The sequence below is a fragment of the Camelus ferus genome, chromosome 6 (assembly GCF_009834535.1).
Source record: "Camelus ferus isolate YT-003-E chromosome 6, BCGSAC_Cfer_1.0, whole genome shotgun sequence".
Taxonomy (NCBI): domain Eukaryota; kingdom Metazoa; phylum Chordata; class Mammalia; order Artiodactyla; family Camelidae; genus Camelus; species Camelus ferus.
The window spans coordinates 59,133,275-59,150,573 of NC_045701.1; positions in this window are offsets into that span (position 1 = coordinate 59,133,275).

Sequence of the window (17,299 nt, forward strand, 5' to 3'; positions counted from 1 at the left end):
TGTGAGTGGAACAATTTTAATGGTTCTGCTGATTCTATGAATGCTTATTAAAAAAAAAAAAAGAAAGAAAAGAAGAAAGTGAGATTCTCCTTTCACTCTACCACACTGTAGTTGTGTCTCTTTCAGATTTTTCAAAATGGTACCACACTGTTTTGCCATCAGTATTTTTACTTAACATAATATTGTGGACACCTCTTCATGTCAGTCAGTGTAGCACGCCATCATTTTGATCAATGGTTCCAAAGTATTCTACTATATTTGCTGTACTATAATTTATTCAACAAACCCAGCTGATGGACATTTAGGTCGTTAAACTTTCTTCTGATTATACATTATCCTTGAACTAATTTCTCCCAAAGTATTAATTTCCTAAGAAAGATTTGCTGAGACAGATCACTAAATTTTACTACGTAGTTTTATATCTCGGGTTCTTGTTTATATCCTTTGCCATGTCTTTTGGTGGTGGTCAGCTTTTATCCGGAGTCATTTTAAAACGTGCCCTATTGTTCTTTATTCCATTTCATGACTGGTAGAACATTTGTTAGGTTAATAGGGCACTCATAGATTCTCAAATGTGGGGCATCCTTTATTCTTTAGATTTTAAAGAAATCTTTCTAGGAGCATCAGACATCATGATATTGGCACATGAGAAATCTATATGAGAAGACCCACCACAACAAAGGAGTGAGGCTCTATGTGCTTGGTGTTCATTGTCATATAATTAAATCTTCTTCATGATTGTTTTGGTGAAAATGAGTTAGGGAGAAAAGTGCACTTTTTTGGGCTTGATTATCTTGGACCACATGAGAGAAACCGGGACAGAATTACTGAGACCAATGACTGCCCTTTGCCCTTGTGCTGAACACTGCATAGAGAGATCAAAGCCTTGGGCATAATTTCTTCCTGGGCCACTTAGCTGCATTTTCTTCCCCAGTGCCCACTGTACCTTTAAACCTTGCCAGACTTAATAAATGAGAACTGGAGATTGGGAGAAGCCCAACCAGTACCACGTGGATGGCACCTGGGCAGATCTATTGGCCCCACTCAGAAGGTAGCAGCATAAGGTCAGAGCGAATTAGCATGTGTTATGTTCAGTTCACGGACTGCAGGCTGAGCTGGACTGGGCGGAGAATCAGGCTGTGGTGCCTATTGTAAAATCAACAGGAGAAGGAAAAAAACAGAAAATGTGCTGAATCAGGAAGCGGATATTTAAAATCCCCCAGATTGATCATTCCTGACGGTGTTGAGGGGTGGCTGATGAAGAAAGTCACAAATTCAATTGACAGGAACTCAACAAATAAATGCCTGACATCACCTGGATCTTCCCTCCTCCCCAGCAGGCTTCATAAATCTGTATGTTTTTGTTTTCTTGGGTCCTTCTTTTTGTTTCTCTACTTCTTGCTCCTTCTCCTTCCTTCCTTCTTCTTCCTACTCTAGGTACTGAAAATCCAGTGACAAATGAGACCTACATGGCTTCTTTCTCTCAGTGACTACCTTCTCCCTTCCATACAAACTGTCTCAGGCTTTCCCCATTCTAAAGAATTTCTTCCTTCAACAATGTTCTCCCTTTTAGGGGAATAGTTTATACCATACTTCATACTTTATAAAAACTTCATTAGCATCCATTCACTCTTTAACCAAGCTTTGCCACTAGAGCCTTTTCTGAAACCATGTTTCAAACATCCCAAGTGATATGATGGCCATTCGGGGATATTCAGCACAGAAAGCCTTTTTATATGTGAGAACTCTCCCATTCATGAGGATTGGCAGATGCAGACTTCATTGGCCTTTTATGAAAGTTTAAGAGGATCAGATTTGTCTTTCTCCCTATAATAATGCAAGTACATGATCTAGGTTTGGCCTTTAAGATTGGTAGAAAATACAGAAGGAACTTTGATTTTGGAGAACATGAAGCAAGAATACAAGGTCAGCTAGGGATTATTCATCGTAGCAGGGGTGAGGGTGCAGTTTCCATTTGAATGCAGCGAGTAGCTCAGATTGGGGGAGCTAGTGCGACTCTTCACTAGACGGTGAGTTTCCAGTTTTCTTCCAATACAGCCTTTTCTGCTGAAGTCAGCTGGAGTTGGTTTGTTCTGTTTGCCACCAAGAACCCTGTCCTCATCACCATGCAAAGGCCTTTCCCAGTTGCATCCTTCCTTAGCTCTTTGCAGCTTTTGAAACTGAGTCCTCTCCTTACTGAAACGTCCCTTACGTTGTCTTAGTGACTGTGTACTCTCAGGATGTCCACCATAGTCTTTTACTGCTCCTTCTCCATCATTCTCCCTCATCCTGTCCCGACTCTTTTATTTCTCTAAGGTGTCTCCAGTGATCTCACACTCTCCTCTGACTCCAGTGAATCTCTAAACTTAGCCTATGATCCATGGGACATCACCTTTACGTTCTGTCAGGACCTCAAACTCAACATCACTGTCTGTCCTGGCCTCTGTTCTCTCAGGCATCAGATGCCAAACCTCAGAAGTATTGTCGATTCTTCCTTCTCCCTCACCCCTCCCCACATTCGCGTTCATATTAAGACTTTTCTTGCCGCCTGATGAACTCATGGGAGAAGAAATATTCTCCTTTCAAGGTCTTATAGCCTTGTCCAGAGAGAGGCCGTGGTACTAAATGAATTGTAACATCTGTTTCCACTCTAACATTCCGCGGTTGTACAGATGCCAGTGCTACAGTGGATACTGCCTCTGCTGTCATTCTTCCCATGTTCTTTGTCACCCTTGTGGTGAGGCCTCACTTTGCAATCTGGGGAGCATCAAGTGGTGGCTCCAAGCACAGGTTCCAGAATTAGGCATGTTGGGTTCAGACTCTGGTTCTGTCTCCACTACTTTTAAGCTGTAACCTTGGGCAAATTGTTTAACTGGCCTGAGGCTCATTTCCCATTTCAAATGGGAGTAATAATAACAGTGCTTATCCAATAGGGCTGTTGTTGGGATTAAATGAAATCACACTTGTCAAATACTATGCCTGGAATCTAACAAATGCTAAACAAGTGCTAGCTGTTATTAATTCTTCCATAGACAGTCACGGTGGCATTCCAGTTGTCTTCCCATCATCAATCTAGCTTCCATTTCACTTTGTCATTAATCAGATGTGATTAATAAATTTGCATAACTTTAATATTCTGAATAATAATTTTAAAGTCCTCAAAAAATATTTTTATGTCCCAAAATAATTCTCAGTAACTCCGCATAATTCACCTTGACATGATCTTACTTTTAAGTGACTCAGCCTCTCAGTTTTCTAATTCCCTGTCCCCAAGAGAAGAGCACACTTTTGTGAGCCAGGCCACATCAGGGACAGAGAGCTGGCAAACCTGTAAGTGAGCTGGCCAAGTTGAGTGAACATTTGTGTCCAACCATCTCCAATCAGAGGTGCAATCACAGGATCCACTGCCCGGTAGCTGGGGCTGTGGGTGGACCAGATTCTCTTAGAAAGGACTGTGGGTGGGCAGAAAATGACTGACATTCTTCCCTGCTCTATCCCATTGCCACCTGTAGAATCCCTCCTCTTACTTCCAAGCCCAATTCAGTACTGCCTCCTTCATGAAATATTTGCTGATCCTCTCAGTCAAATGTGACAACTGTCTTATCACTGCTTATCCACTTGGTTTGCATCTCTGTGTGGTGTCATCATACCCTAGCTCCTGTTCTGAGGTCCTTGTTTCTTATACCCATACACACAGACCCTCTAACAGCAATTGGACTGTATGCTTCTCAAAAGCAACTTCGTATTTTTCAATGTGTTAAATATAATTGACAACTGATTTGCTTAGGGTCTTCCAACATCAATGAATCCTGGGCCATGTACATAAAAACCACTTACTGCATCTGTTATAATACAGACTCTCTGACCTTGTCCCAGAGCTAAAGAATCAGAATGGGAAGAGGGAACGAGGTGCAGGAATCTGGATTCTAACGAATCTCCCAAGAGATTCCTGCATTCACAATTTTCTGAACTCTCTACTCTAGCAATCATCTACCCCAATGAGGATCAGCATCTCCCCTTCGCAAACTGTAGAAAGAACTGTGACCAGCTCTAAGCAAAGCAAGATGCCTCCCACTGATGGCCTAAGCAAACACACACCGCCTCTATCTAGCTCTTGCCGCTAACCTGAACCTCAAAATCCATATGACCTGTCTTCACCATAGGCTGTGAAGAGACTCTGATGGCTTTTCACATGCTGAGAGCAGCTGCAGTTGCTCATGGCCCTTTTGTAATTATAGCTCAAGAGTAAAACCTGAGAATGATAATGCCTTGAGCTCTGCTCCTGAGTGCTAAACAATGAACTAGAAATGCTCAGCCTTGAACTCCACCTCCCTGCTGACCAATCACGAACTTTGTGGTTTCTCAGTGAGGTTGCAAGGACAGCAGGTGGCTTCAGAGTGTGTGTGTGTGTGTGTGTGTGTGTGTGTGTGTGTGTGTGTGTGTGTGTGTGTATGTGTGTGTGTGTGCAGGCACCATCTGCTTTACACAATATAGCTGGGGACTCCCCTGTGAGTTAAGTTGGAGCATAGGCAGGCTTTAGGGCAAGAGTTCTTTACCTTAGCTGCTAGTTAGAATCACTTGGGCAGCTTAAAAAAAAAAAAAATCCATAACCCAGGCTGCATCCCAGCCCAATTAAGGCAGAATCTCTGGGGGTGAGACCTGGCATCAAAACTTTTTAACAGCTCCACAGCCATTCCACTGTACAGGCAAGTTGCAAAGCCTCTGCTCCAGAGAAAGTTAATGTATTAGTTAACCCACAGCAATTAACCTCCACTCACTGTTGTCATCATCAGCTGGAAGCCAGGATGTCTTATGCTGAAGCACCTACCAACTGAAACACGGGAAAATTCTGACGCTACCAGATATGAACCAGTGGTTTTCTCAGTCCCAGGTAAAGCGTCTCACCAACGGAATCCTAATTCTGTTGAACAACTGAATTTTACTACTGGTGTTTTGAACAGCTCATTCCTTAGTAAGATGGGAAGAGCCTTTTGTCAGAGAGGTTACGTGAACCTCTCGGGCTGTTCAGGCTCTCCTGTGGACTCACACATTTATGTGTATGTGCATTGTGTGTGCATGTGTGTGTTTTCACATCCTTTCTTTTCAAAGTGGCTGTTATTGAATGTGACAGTAGCGAAGACAAGGGAGGAGAGGTGGAGTGCTGCCATACAGTCTTGTCTGTTTCTGCTCGCCTCAATGATTTCCCAATGGCACCATGGCACTTAAGAATATTAGCACTTTTTTGTGAAGCACTATATGGATATTATCTTGTTGAATTTCAACAACACTGTGAGATAGGTGTTATCCTCAATCTATAGATAAGGAAATGGAAGCACATAGAGATTAAATTTGCCTGAAGTCCATCTGAATCCAGATCTATCTGACTTCAAAATCCAGGCTCTTTGCCACATTACATTGCCTCTTAGAGCATTTTTGTGATCATCCTCTGTGAGCCAATGTCAAGTATTAATAAAATGTGCTTTATATCTTAAAGAATACCAGAAATCATCTTTACTGATCCTATCCACAATGACAGTTTATGAATCTCTAAAGATGCACAGTGGGCAAATTTACTAAGGCAGTGCTATGCCCAAACAGTGCTTAATAAATGTTTGTTGATAAATGGATGGATGGATAATGGGTAAACCAGTGTATAGATGGATAAAGAAATTAATGAGGTCTCTAATTGTAATTGACACTGTGTTTCTTATTAGATTAAGCTCCTTGGGGGAAGAACTATGTATTGTTAGCCACTGACTCTCTGCCTTGCATAGTACCTGGCATTCACCAAGTTTTCAGATAACTACAGGAAGAAGGGGTTACAGGTCACTGAATCCAAAATTATCCTCTTGGTTGGAATTGAAGAAAATAAATTGTATTCCAGTATCTTTCTATAGAATGAGAAGGCCTAAATCTTACCTAAATCCAGGGGGAAAAGGTGCCAAAGAGGTGGCTGAAAATTGAAAAATATAGAGAACTTCTTCATGTTTTCTCTATAAAATAAGCATCCATACATTACATTTCCATATGTTTCTCTACATTTGGAAAGTACAAATTTTAAAATATCTTTTGCACTGTGATTTTATTTCTCAGTGTTGGATATGCAGAGCCTCGGGGTTCTACAGACAATCACAGTGTACTTCATCCACAGGAAGGGAAGTGGGATTCTGTGTAGCATACGAAGAGTTTATGAAATCTGATAGGTGTCAAGCCCCTCAGGGTTGGGAAGTGGACGTGTTCTCTTTCTTGGTCTCCAGAGCCACTTTCAGACTATTCCTCTCCAGCCTACGTTCTTATAAAAACCTCTTCTCTTTGGTTCACCCTATATAGACCACATCATACCTGCCCACCTTGGAATAATGATCTGCTACTCACCCCTTTGCTTCCTGCTCACATGGACTGAAGGGCCTGGTTTCCAGCCCTCCCCTCCTGGTTTACAGCTCCTGCCATTACCCTTGAAGGATCTCTTAGGCAAGGACATGACCCATCCAATGTCCTTGCACACCAGTTCCTTAACCTCCTAGTTCCTGATGATCTCCTCCATTCCTCTGTAGCCACACATGGTCACACCCTGCTGCTTTTTACTACCAGAAATTCATCACCTCCCAAATCACAACTTTTCACATCTCACGTCTCATCTGTATCCTCCACCTTCCAGCTTTCCTACTTGGCCTCATGGAACTTTGTCAGCCCATGGATCCTTTCATTTTTTTCTTGTGTTTTTTTTCATTATACCCTTTGGCCCGCCCTGCCCTGACACCAGCTTACATTCCTGGGCCATCGTTACAGTTGTCCCATTGCAGAGATGCTGGCTCACTGGGCCTCTTCTTTCACAGCATCTGGCCATAGGACCACAGTCTTGTATGAACTCCATCATCCCCCTCCCGTGTTGGTGCCTGAGGAACTGGGTGTTGTCATAAAAATCACAAAACCAGTCCAGACTGGCATTGCAATAAAATTTCAATTATAGATTTCAGAGGGTGGTCTCCATGGCCCAGTGATCTTACTTTTGTTCTCTTATCTAGAAAGCTTGAATTCGGCAACTAATATTTCTGACTCCTTTCCCTGTCACTTTCAGAGGACTACCTGTCGTAAACATTGTAGGTCCGCCCTTGTTTATAGAATCCTAATTTTATTTCAGTCACACGTAATCAAATTTGGGTAAGCCTGCAACTTTTAACCTGTGTTATGTAAACGTTCACAAGAACACAAAGACGTTTCAAGGGAATATCAGCACAGCACCTCAATTACCTTTTGTAAATTTTTCTGACCTGATCCACCTGAAAATACCCTATCTGTCCTCTGGTCTCACTTCCCATCTCACAGTTACCTTACTTTGATTTTGCAGAAGAAATTCACAAATTTTACCTTTTAAAAATCTTACTGTGAGGAATTGTATAGTGATAAAAGCTCTGATGCACTAAATCAAGGGATATTTCAAAATACTGGTATCTGAGAAGTTTTCTTTAATTAAGTCACCATAAACTTAAAATAGGAATTCATGTCTTTATAACATTTTTCAATTAAGAGTGAAGTATAGTTTTAGAAATGGGACATTTGGCTTATATTAGGATGCTTTGAATTAAAATACATTGTAGAGTGTGACAGTGGGAGTAATGACAACTTTCATTTAATGATGTAGAAGAAATGTTGAAGATGGTGTACCTTATTTTACCCATGGCAAGGCTCCAGAATTTCTCTCTATCTTAGAATTTGTGTATTTGATGCAGGAAAAACGGATGTGGGGAGTGAGGAGGGCCATGTCCCAGACTTCGGTTGAGCCCCTGGAATGTGCCCTGCCAAGTGTGGATCCTCGGCTTCATGCAGGAAAGAATTCAAGAGCGAGCCACAGTAAAAGTAGATTTATTCAGAGAGATACATTGAAAGGCAAGAGAAAGGCCACCAGGTGTGGGGGTTGGGGGCTCAGATCAAAAGTAGGTACACATTCCAGAGACAGAGTGTGGGCCCTCTCTGAAGAGGGAGAGAAAGGGGGCAGCGGTGGCTGGTGGCGGCGAGGCATTCTGGGCTTGGTGGCTTCATATGCTAATAAGTGGAAGGACCAGTCTAACTGGCCTGGGGAAGGGGCTGGGATTCCCAGGAAGTTGGCCATTTCCCACTCTTTGTCCTTTTGTGGCTAGCCTTGGGACTGTCATGGCGCCTATGGGCATGTTATTCACTGTGTAAATATATTACAATGGGCGTATAATGAAGCTCAAGAGCTGCTAGAAATCAAATCTCCCACCATCCTGAGCCTCAAGGCCTACTGGGGGTTGAATCTTCCACCATTTTGATGTTAATTGCTGTATCATTCCTTGAGTGGCTGTGCCCTGCCCCCTTCCTGTCTCATATTCAAGACAGTAAAAAGCAGGCTGGCAAATACCAACCTGCATCAAAGCTAGTCTCTGAATCTTCACCATTCACAGTAGTAAGAAATTGTCAGATGAATACTTTCCTTTATCTGTGTCTACAGTTATGCCTCAGTTGCATATTTTGTTGGATTTCAAGGAGGTAGAGGTGAAAAGTTCTATGGTGCCTTCTTCCAGGTAAACAATACAACTTAGAGTAAAAAGAACATGGGTCAGAGTTAATGTTTTATTTTGTCAACCAGACTAATAGGAAAACATTTTCACTAACATTTATCAAAAGATTATTGGGTATTTTAAATCCACACTCATTTTGTGAGTGAACATCTCCTACTAGCTGTCAGCAACAAATACGTCCTTGTTAATTTATTTATACCTACCATCCTCTTATACATGGACTATCCCAGCAGAAATTTATAGTGGATTCTACTATGTGTTTAGCAACTAGTGCTGCAACATTGCACAACCCCAGGGGGTACCATTACCATTCCTATGCAGCCTTGTTAACAACAATCATTAATGATCCTTTAGGAAGCCTGAATTTACAAGGGTCCATTATCTTCCACCCTGCTTTCTCTCTCACTTTCTGTAAATTTGCACAAAGTCCATTCAACTACACTACAAAAAGCAGAATTTCTACTTACGAGATGATGCAGGAAAACGTGAGGAGGGCCGTGTCCCAGGTCTTGGTTGAGTCCCTGGGACATGCCCTGCCAGGTGTGGGTCCTTGGCTTCGTGCAGGGAAGAATTCAAGTGCGAGCCACAGTTGAGTAAAGGCAGGTTTATTTAGAGAGATACATACCGCATAGAGTACAAGGCAAGAGAAAGGCAAGGAAAGAGGTGTGGGAATGGGTGCTCAGGTTAAAGTAAAAGTAGGTACACACTCCATAGACAGAGTGAGGGCCGTCTCCAAAGAGGAAGGAGTGAAAAAGGCCGCTAGGCGTGGTGTTGCCAGTTTTTATGGGCTCACACAGCTTCATACGCCTGAGGCAGGAGCTGGGATTCCCAGGAATTGGGCCACCGCCCATTCTTTGGCCTTTTGTGGTTAGGCTTGGGACTGTCAAGGCTGTGGGCATGTTATTTATCACGCTGTTACAATGAGCAAATAACGAAGCTCAAGATCTACTAGAAGTCAAACCTCTTAATCCTCAAGGCCAGCTGGGAGTTGAATCTTCCACCATTTTGGTGAATCTTCCACCATTTTCGTGTTAAATTGTCATTCCTTGAGTGGCTGTGCCCTGCCCCCTTCCCTCCTGTCTCAGTGTGAGTGTAGGACAATAGGTTCATTAAATGCAGCCTAGGGTGTAAAGCTGGCTTCATCATTTCAGGCAAAGCTATTCAATTCTAACAATTCTAACTGCTCAGCCCTGGACTTTACATTAAGAGAGAAAAGTAAACCTTAATTTGTTTAGGCTGCTTTTGGTTGGGTATTCTATTTCTTGCAGCCAAACCATCCAAAACTCACTTTGCATTCATCAGACAGTAACTCCCCACCATGAATCCCACAGAATTTCCTGGACCCACATACAGACTCTCTCTCTCTTTTTGCCACGATGGAGGAGACACCCCTCCTCCGATCCAAAGCCACTTAGCCATCCAGAGTTTGCCTTCCATCTGAGGACATTGCTCGGGTGGTTAACCTCCTCTCTATTTTGCATCTTTAGCCTCTTAGTCTCCACCCAACCCTTCCAAACAGCAGCCAAACCTCCTCTTATATCCTCCCCTCTCAAACAACAAACAGAAATACCTCCCTGGATTATATATTCTCCTCTGCCTGTGCTCCTTTGTCTTCTCTCCTTTCCGACTCAAGGTCCACAAGTTATCTGCACTCACTATCTCTACTTCCTCTCCCCCTTTCATTCTTCTACCCCACCAATCTACAAAAACAACTCTTGCTAAGGTCACCATGACATTCATGTTACTAAATCTAGCAGACACTTCTCAGTCTTATCATATATAACTTCTTAGCAGCATTTGACATTGTTGATTACTGACCAATCTTAAATCATTTTCTTCACTTGTCTCCTACGAAACCACACTCCTGACCTACTACCACCCCTGTGGTCGCAGCTCCACAGACCCCTGTTCTGATTCCTCCTTCTCAAGCTGCTTCTGATTGTCCAGCCTCCTCATAACTCTATCCTAGGCTGTCTCTTCTTGTGCTCTGTTCTGTCATCCCAGAATGAGTTCATCTGTATAGGCTGCTGACTCTTAAATGTCTATCTGCAGTCTGATCTCTTTGCTGAGCTCCAGCTTTGCATAGATAATTGCTAACTTGATTTCTTTATTTGGACAGCTCACAAGCATCTCAGACTTGAGATTTACAAAACTAGACTCTTAATCTTTACTCACTCAGCTGTGCTCCCCTTTGGTCTTCGTCAATAAATGACATCTCATCTACTTAGATGTTCTTGCGAGAATACTGGGTGCATCAACATTGACATAGCCCTTATCTTCAATCTCACCTCCCTCCTTCAAACATGACTTCAATCCCAAATAACATATTCCCAAATCCTATAGATTATACCTCTAAAACCTTCCTTGTATCAATCTACTTCTCTCTGCTTCCACTCTAACCACAGTCCAAACCACTAAAGACTTACAACAGTTCTTAACTGATTTCTCTCTTATCCTTTCTCTAATCTATTTTTCACTCAAGAGCCAGGGCAATGGTTGAAAAGATAAACTTGATCATTCCATTTCCCAATTTAAACCCTTCAATAGCTACCTAATGCACTTGGATAAAAATCCACTATCTTTTTTTTATTATTATTATTGAAGTATAGTCAGTTTACAATGATGTGTCAAATTCTGGTGTACAGAATGTTTCAGTCATTCATATACATGCATATATTCCTTTTTGCATTCTTTTTCGTTACAGGTTACTACAAGATATTGAATATATTTCCCTGTGCTATACAGTAGAAACTTGTTGTTTATCTATTTTATACATAGTAGTTAGTATCTGCAAATCTCTAACTCCCAGTTTATACCTTCCCATTCTGTTTCCTCCTTATGGTTACCACCTGGTAACCATAAGTTTGTTTTCTATGTCTATGAGTCTGTATGTCTGTCTTATTTGTAAATAAGTTCATTTGTGTCCTTTTTTTTTTTTTCAGATTCCACATATAAGTGATATCATTTGGTATTTTTCTTTCTCTTTCTGGTTTACTTTACTCAGAATGACAATCTCCAGGTCCATCCATGTTGTTGCAAATGGCATTATTTTATTCTTTTTTATGGTTGAGTAGTATTCCATTGTATAAATATACCACAACTTCAATGGACATTTAGGTTGTTTTCATGTCTTGGCTATTGTAAACAGTGCTGCTGTGGACACTGGGGTGCATATATCTTTTCAAATAAGAGTTTCCTCCTCATTTATGCCGAGGAGTGGGGTGGCTGGATCATAGTAAGTCTATTTTCAGTTTTTTAAGGAATCTCCATAGTGTTTTCCATAATGGCTGCACCAAACTACATTCCCACCAAAGGTGTAGCAGGGTTCCCTGTTTTCCACACTCTCTCTAGCATTTACTGTTTGAAATTATCCACTATCTTTAATATTGCCTTTGAGGCATTGCAAAATTTATCTCCAATCTACCATCCCAGTCCCATCACATGCCTTTGCCCGTGGCTCTCTCCTTGACCCAACCACATTAGCTGCCTTCAGTTCCTTGAGGGTGCCAAGTTCTTTGCTTATTCAAGGTCTACTCTTTGCCAGGCTTTGTCTTCTAGCCTGAATTTAAATGTCATTTCCTCAGAAAGTTCTTTCCTAATATCACAATCCAAGTTATACCCCTGCCATTACTCTATATACAATGTTGATCTTTGGCCATAAGCGTTTTCCACTTTTCTTTTGCTGTTTCAAACAGTGTTGCTATGAACATTTTTGTATATGTGCACAGGATTTTCTCTAAGGCCATGTTTTTCAAACCATGAGTCTCAAACTGCTGTTGCATAGTAATGTCTATTTTAAAAAGAAAGAAAGAAAGAAAAATAAATAGAAGAGAAAGAATGGAAAATATTAGAGTACATTGCATGTAACAAGAATAAGCTTTGTTTAATGAAATTTTCATTTCAGTTCTGTATGTGGGTGTGTGGGTGTGTGTGTGTGTGTTGGATCACAAGGTAAAATAGATTTACTAGTGCAGGTAAAAGTCAAAGGTTGGAAAGTCACTATTCCAGGGTGTATTTTAAAAAGGGATATCTTGGGTCACAGTGTTCAACTGTAGTTTTAAACACAAATATAGGAAATCAAAAGCTCCAATTGGGAAAATAAAATAAAGTAAATACATACATACATTGCACTTTACCCTTGGTTTACTCATGTTAGTTCCCATAAACTTTGGCTCACATTAACAGTTCCTTTTTTTTTTAAAGGGAGGAAATTCTTAGAGAAAAATATCTTACAAATGTTGTATAAGAAGTAAGTTATTTATGTAGAAATCAGTGTTGTTTAAGCATGGAGAGTGGTGACAGAAACCAGGAGGTCTGAAGTTTTAGCATGCATTCTCTTTTCATAACTTTCCACATCACCAATTTACATTATGGCTAGAAATAAATCCTCCATGTTTATTTAAACACTGAAAGTGCAGAACACATTTATTTTATTGTATAAAACTCTACTGGAAAAATCCTGGCTGCTTAGGATAGTAATCCCCAATCCATGGACAAAATGCCATCTCCGTGTGCTGTTCTCTATTCTCGGTTCCATTTGGTTCCCTGCTGACCTTTAACCTACCTTTATTGCACGGCAAAGATCTGAAACTGCGCCCAGTTCTACCGAGCCAGAGCAGACAACTGCCTCTGTGTAGGACTTGAAGGGAACTGAAGGACAGTCTGCCCTGAACTATCCATCCTACTGCCTGATTCCCACCGTTAGAGTGGCTTGCCTGCTTTCAGCCAGAAGATGTTAAAATCCAAATACTGTACGTAGGAGAAAGTCACATCTTTCAACAGCTAGTTTTAAAAGTAGGACCAGGACCTTGAATGAATGGGATGGAGATAAGTTAGCTGCTAGGGCAGGCTGAGGTGGGAAGCAGCTGCAGCCCCTTTGGTGAGGGAGCAGCCAGAGTTCCCCAGCTGGAGGCGGAAAAGAAGGGCTGGGGACAAACTCTTCCTACTCAGCAGTTCTGCCCTGCCTGTCAGTACTCTCCCTGATACTGCGGGGACATCTTGGAAGCACCAGGAATCCAAGCCAACATTTATTTCAGCTCTGCTCTATTCAACCTCATTCACACGCTGCATCCATTGTGAGGTTTCAGCGTTGTCCCGTGTTCAAACGCAGCCTCTCAGAAGTCAATATTTAGAATCTAGAAACCAACCAGGTTCGGATACTCATCTGGTTTATGTGTCACCCTTTCATTTCTATGGTAATTATCTTTAATTACAACAAAGGGACTGGCCTGACCCTTCTTTTAGCCAGTTTCGTTTTTTCAGTCAACTCCAAATAGATATTCCACTTGAGCAAAACCAGTACTGCCCTGTAAGCTAAGCCAGAAACAAAAAGGGGAATGCTGGATTTCAAAAGCAGTAAAAGAAAACAAACCCAGACAGAGAACAGGTCTGTTTCTTGGGACACATCAGCGTTACACCACGTTGCCAGAGTCACTTTTTATTGAAGATGACAAACAGATAAAATCCCTCCATCGCCAATGTAAGACGTCTTTTGGTAAAAACAGCAGTAAAGAGAACTTAGGTCCAGGTCAAGATTGTTGGGCGGGTGAGTTATGAACACCCCACCTGACTCAGATATACAAGATGTACTTGACTTGATTTTGCTCCAGAAGCCCAGCAGCTCTGTGCTTGGGGGCATTGCCTTCAAGAGTCCACAGCTTCTACTTCCCCATCACCACTCCCTGGGCAAGATTTTGAATAAACTCATCCACCATGAGGCACAAGTGGTAAGTGTGGCTGCCTGTTGGGTTTTGACCCTCTTCCTACTGGAAATGCACAATCCACATTAGCATATGAAGGTACTAGGATGTCCCACAGAAAAGGAACCTGTCTAACTTGGATTTATTCAAAGTGTTTGACCCAGACTTGTTTGACTCTGGAGCTTTGTGTGCCGTCAGAATAACTTAACATTTTTAGGGGCGCTAGCACTGTGATAAACATGTCTCTTTAAGTTCAGTGAATGCATCTCTCATTCATTCTTTCTTTTTTAAATTTTTTTTTTATTTTTTAAATGTCTAGTTTTTTTCTTTTTAAAAAATCATTTTTATTTATTTATTTTATTTTTTCTGGTGTGGGGAGGAGGTAATCAGGTTTATTTATTTATTTATTTAATGGAGGTACTGGGGATTGAACCTAGGACCTCGTGCATGCTAGACATGCACCCTACCACTGAGCTATACCCTCCCCTCTTCACTCATTCATTCTTTTTAGCAAAGTGACTGAGGCCCAGTATGTGCCAGGCACTAGCGAGTGAAACAGGCACCTTCATGAAGCTTATATTCTTTAACCAGTTTGTTTCCCCTACAGTTTTTGTATAGTTAATTAATAAACATTAATAAAATAATAGCACAAGCAAGGATATGGCCAAGCAAAAGTAGCCCTGAAAGGTTCTCTTCCAGATGACCGAGGACACCTGGAGGCAGGTGCTAACCAGGTGAACGGGGAGGAGGTGTGAGGGGAATAATGTTCTGGAAAGAGGGGATGCAGGGACAAATATTCGGTTACAGGAGAAAGCATGGTGCTATTCAAGGAAGCAAAGTGAGAGCCTTCTTCCTGGTTGAGGTTGAGGAGGTGGGTAGAGGCCAGATCACATCAGGAAGTTGGCAGGGGAGGGACTTGCTTTGGCCCAGGGGTCCTTCTCCATGCCACTGAAATCATGTCACTGCCGTGTGGGGAACTTGCTAGAAGAGGTCACTGCACAGCAGGCGTCAGTGGCCCCATTTTCCAGAGAAGCATGTGACCTTCCCAAGAGCTCCTGGGAGCAGAGACAGAATTTAAACTCAAGTCTGTCTGAGTCCAAAGCCAGGTGCCAAACTAACAGCCTCCTGAAGAAAGCTGCCTGCTCAGGAGGCCTGTGACATCATGCGTTCCCTCCCAGAGCACCTAGTTCCTGAGGGCTTCTGTTCCCTGAGGTTGGTATGGCCAGAGAATGACAAACACAAATGTCACGTTCAGGGTGAGAAAGCATAAGAGCAGGACACCAGAAGGCACCCTTCAGGACCCAAAGTACAATTACAATTCTGAGTACCAGAAATGGAGACAATTTTCCACTTTACATTGTAAATTAGGCCGTACACCCCAGTGGAGAAGGGAAGACCGGACTGCCCTAGGGAGGATTTCCCTATGCTTCTGAGCCCTGAAAGGGCAGTGGCCTTTAGACACCCCAGGAGCATAAGCTTGTGGCCTCCCAGGGGCCTCCATGCCAGCACTGCAGACCCCAGACCCCCTCTGAGAATCTCCGGGGCCCTCAGAGAGAGTGGCTGGTGATATGGATGAGGCCTGAGGAGATTCTTAGCTGCCAAAGAGTGCTTGAGACCGGAGGGCGGGGAGAGGGGGAGTTGGTTTCAAGGCTATTTAGGAGACCTCAGAGTCTGGTGGCCTGCTTCATCTATAGAAAAAAAGTATGCCCTCAAAAGGCCCCAGGTCTTCCGTTTCCTCTCTAGACTTTCTTAAATGTCGAGTGGCGGATGGGGCCAGAACTCTGCCCTCCTGTTGTCCTCTACACCATATAACCATGTGCATATGTGTGCGAGTGCATGAGTGCGCATGCACACACACACGCGCACACACACGATTCTTTCCATCTCAGCATGTTGCACCTTGTGCCTGCTGTGGCTTTAACAGCCAGTTGAGTTCCAGCCTCTTGTATCTGGTCATGGTTCCGGTTGGAGATGCCCCAATGATATGTCATTTTTGGGGCTGAAATAGCCCTCAGGCCCTCAGGCTAACCATGCCATTACCCACTGGCCTACACAGGGCGAGCGTGGGAGACTCCCAGGTGCAACTAATTCCTGTCTATCCTACCTGCCCTTCAGAACATCACAGCCCAGAAAGCAACCCTCCTGCAGGGGATAGGCTTTGATCATGCATACATCTGAGTTTGATTCACGGCCTTGCTATGTGATCTTGGGCAAGACATTCAGCCTCAGTTTCCACATCTGTTTCCACCTTCCTGCTGGGATACTTGTAATGATTAAACAACATCTAAGTCAGTTCACAAAGTCCTGGGCACACGGTAAGCCCTTAATAAACAGTTGCAATCACTTTCTCAGTGACTGTCAAGAAGTCAAGAGACAGAGGTGGGGAAGCAGGAAGGACTAACAAAGAAAATCTGAAGCAGTGTATCTCTGGCTCCAGTGACCCCACCCCTTCTCAGACTGATCTCCAATTAGATCTAAGGGTCCCTGGACTAACTGACAAGTGGCTGAGGCTGTCAGCCATCTTGCTGGACCAGGGCATATCTTCAGAATTGAGGCCACACAGGGTAGGAGATCAGGAATAATCCTCACAGTAGTCCTGCCTCCATTTTTCTTGGTTATTTGATCTTAGGCAAATCATTTACACTCCCTGCATCTCACTTTTCTCATTTGCAAAATGAGAATAATAATGACACCTATCCCACAGGACATTTGTGCAGATTAATGAGGTAATATAGAAAGGTGCTTGAGGGTATAGTTATGTTTTATGGTGAAGAGAGAGGAATAACTTTGTAAATTCGGCCTCTGCTGGAAAACTTCCAGTAACTATGAGTTCACAGAAAGGATTACATTATCAATCAGTTTTAACTGTCTAAAGTTTTCCCTTTACGTTAAGTAGATGCCTATTCTTCATCTCAACCCCGACACATAGAGATTTCACAGGACAAGCCTCAGACTCCCTAAATCAGTATCTCTGCAGACAGGAACTGGGCTTGTGTAGTTAAAATCCCTACAGGTAACGGAGGGACAGCCTAGACTACCCACCACTGACTTAGGAACCAA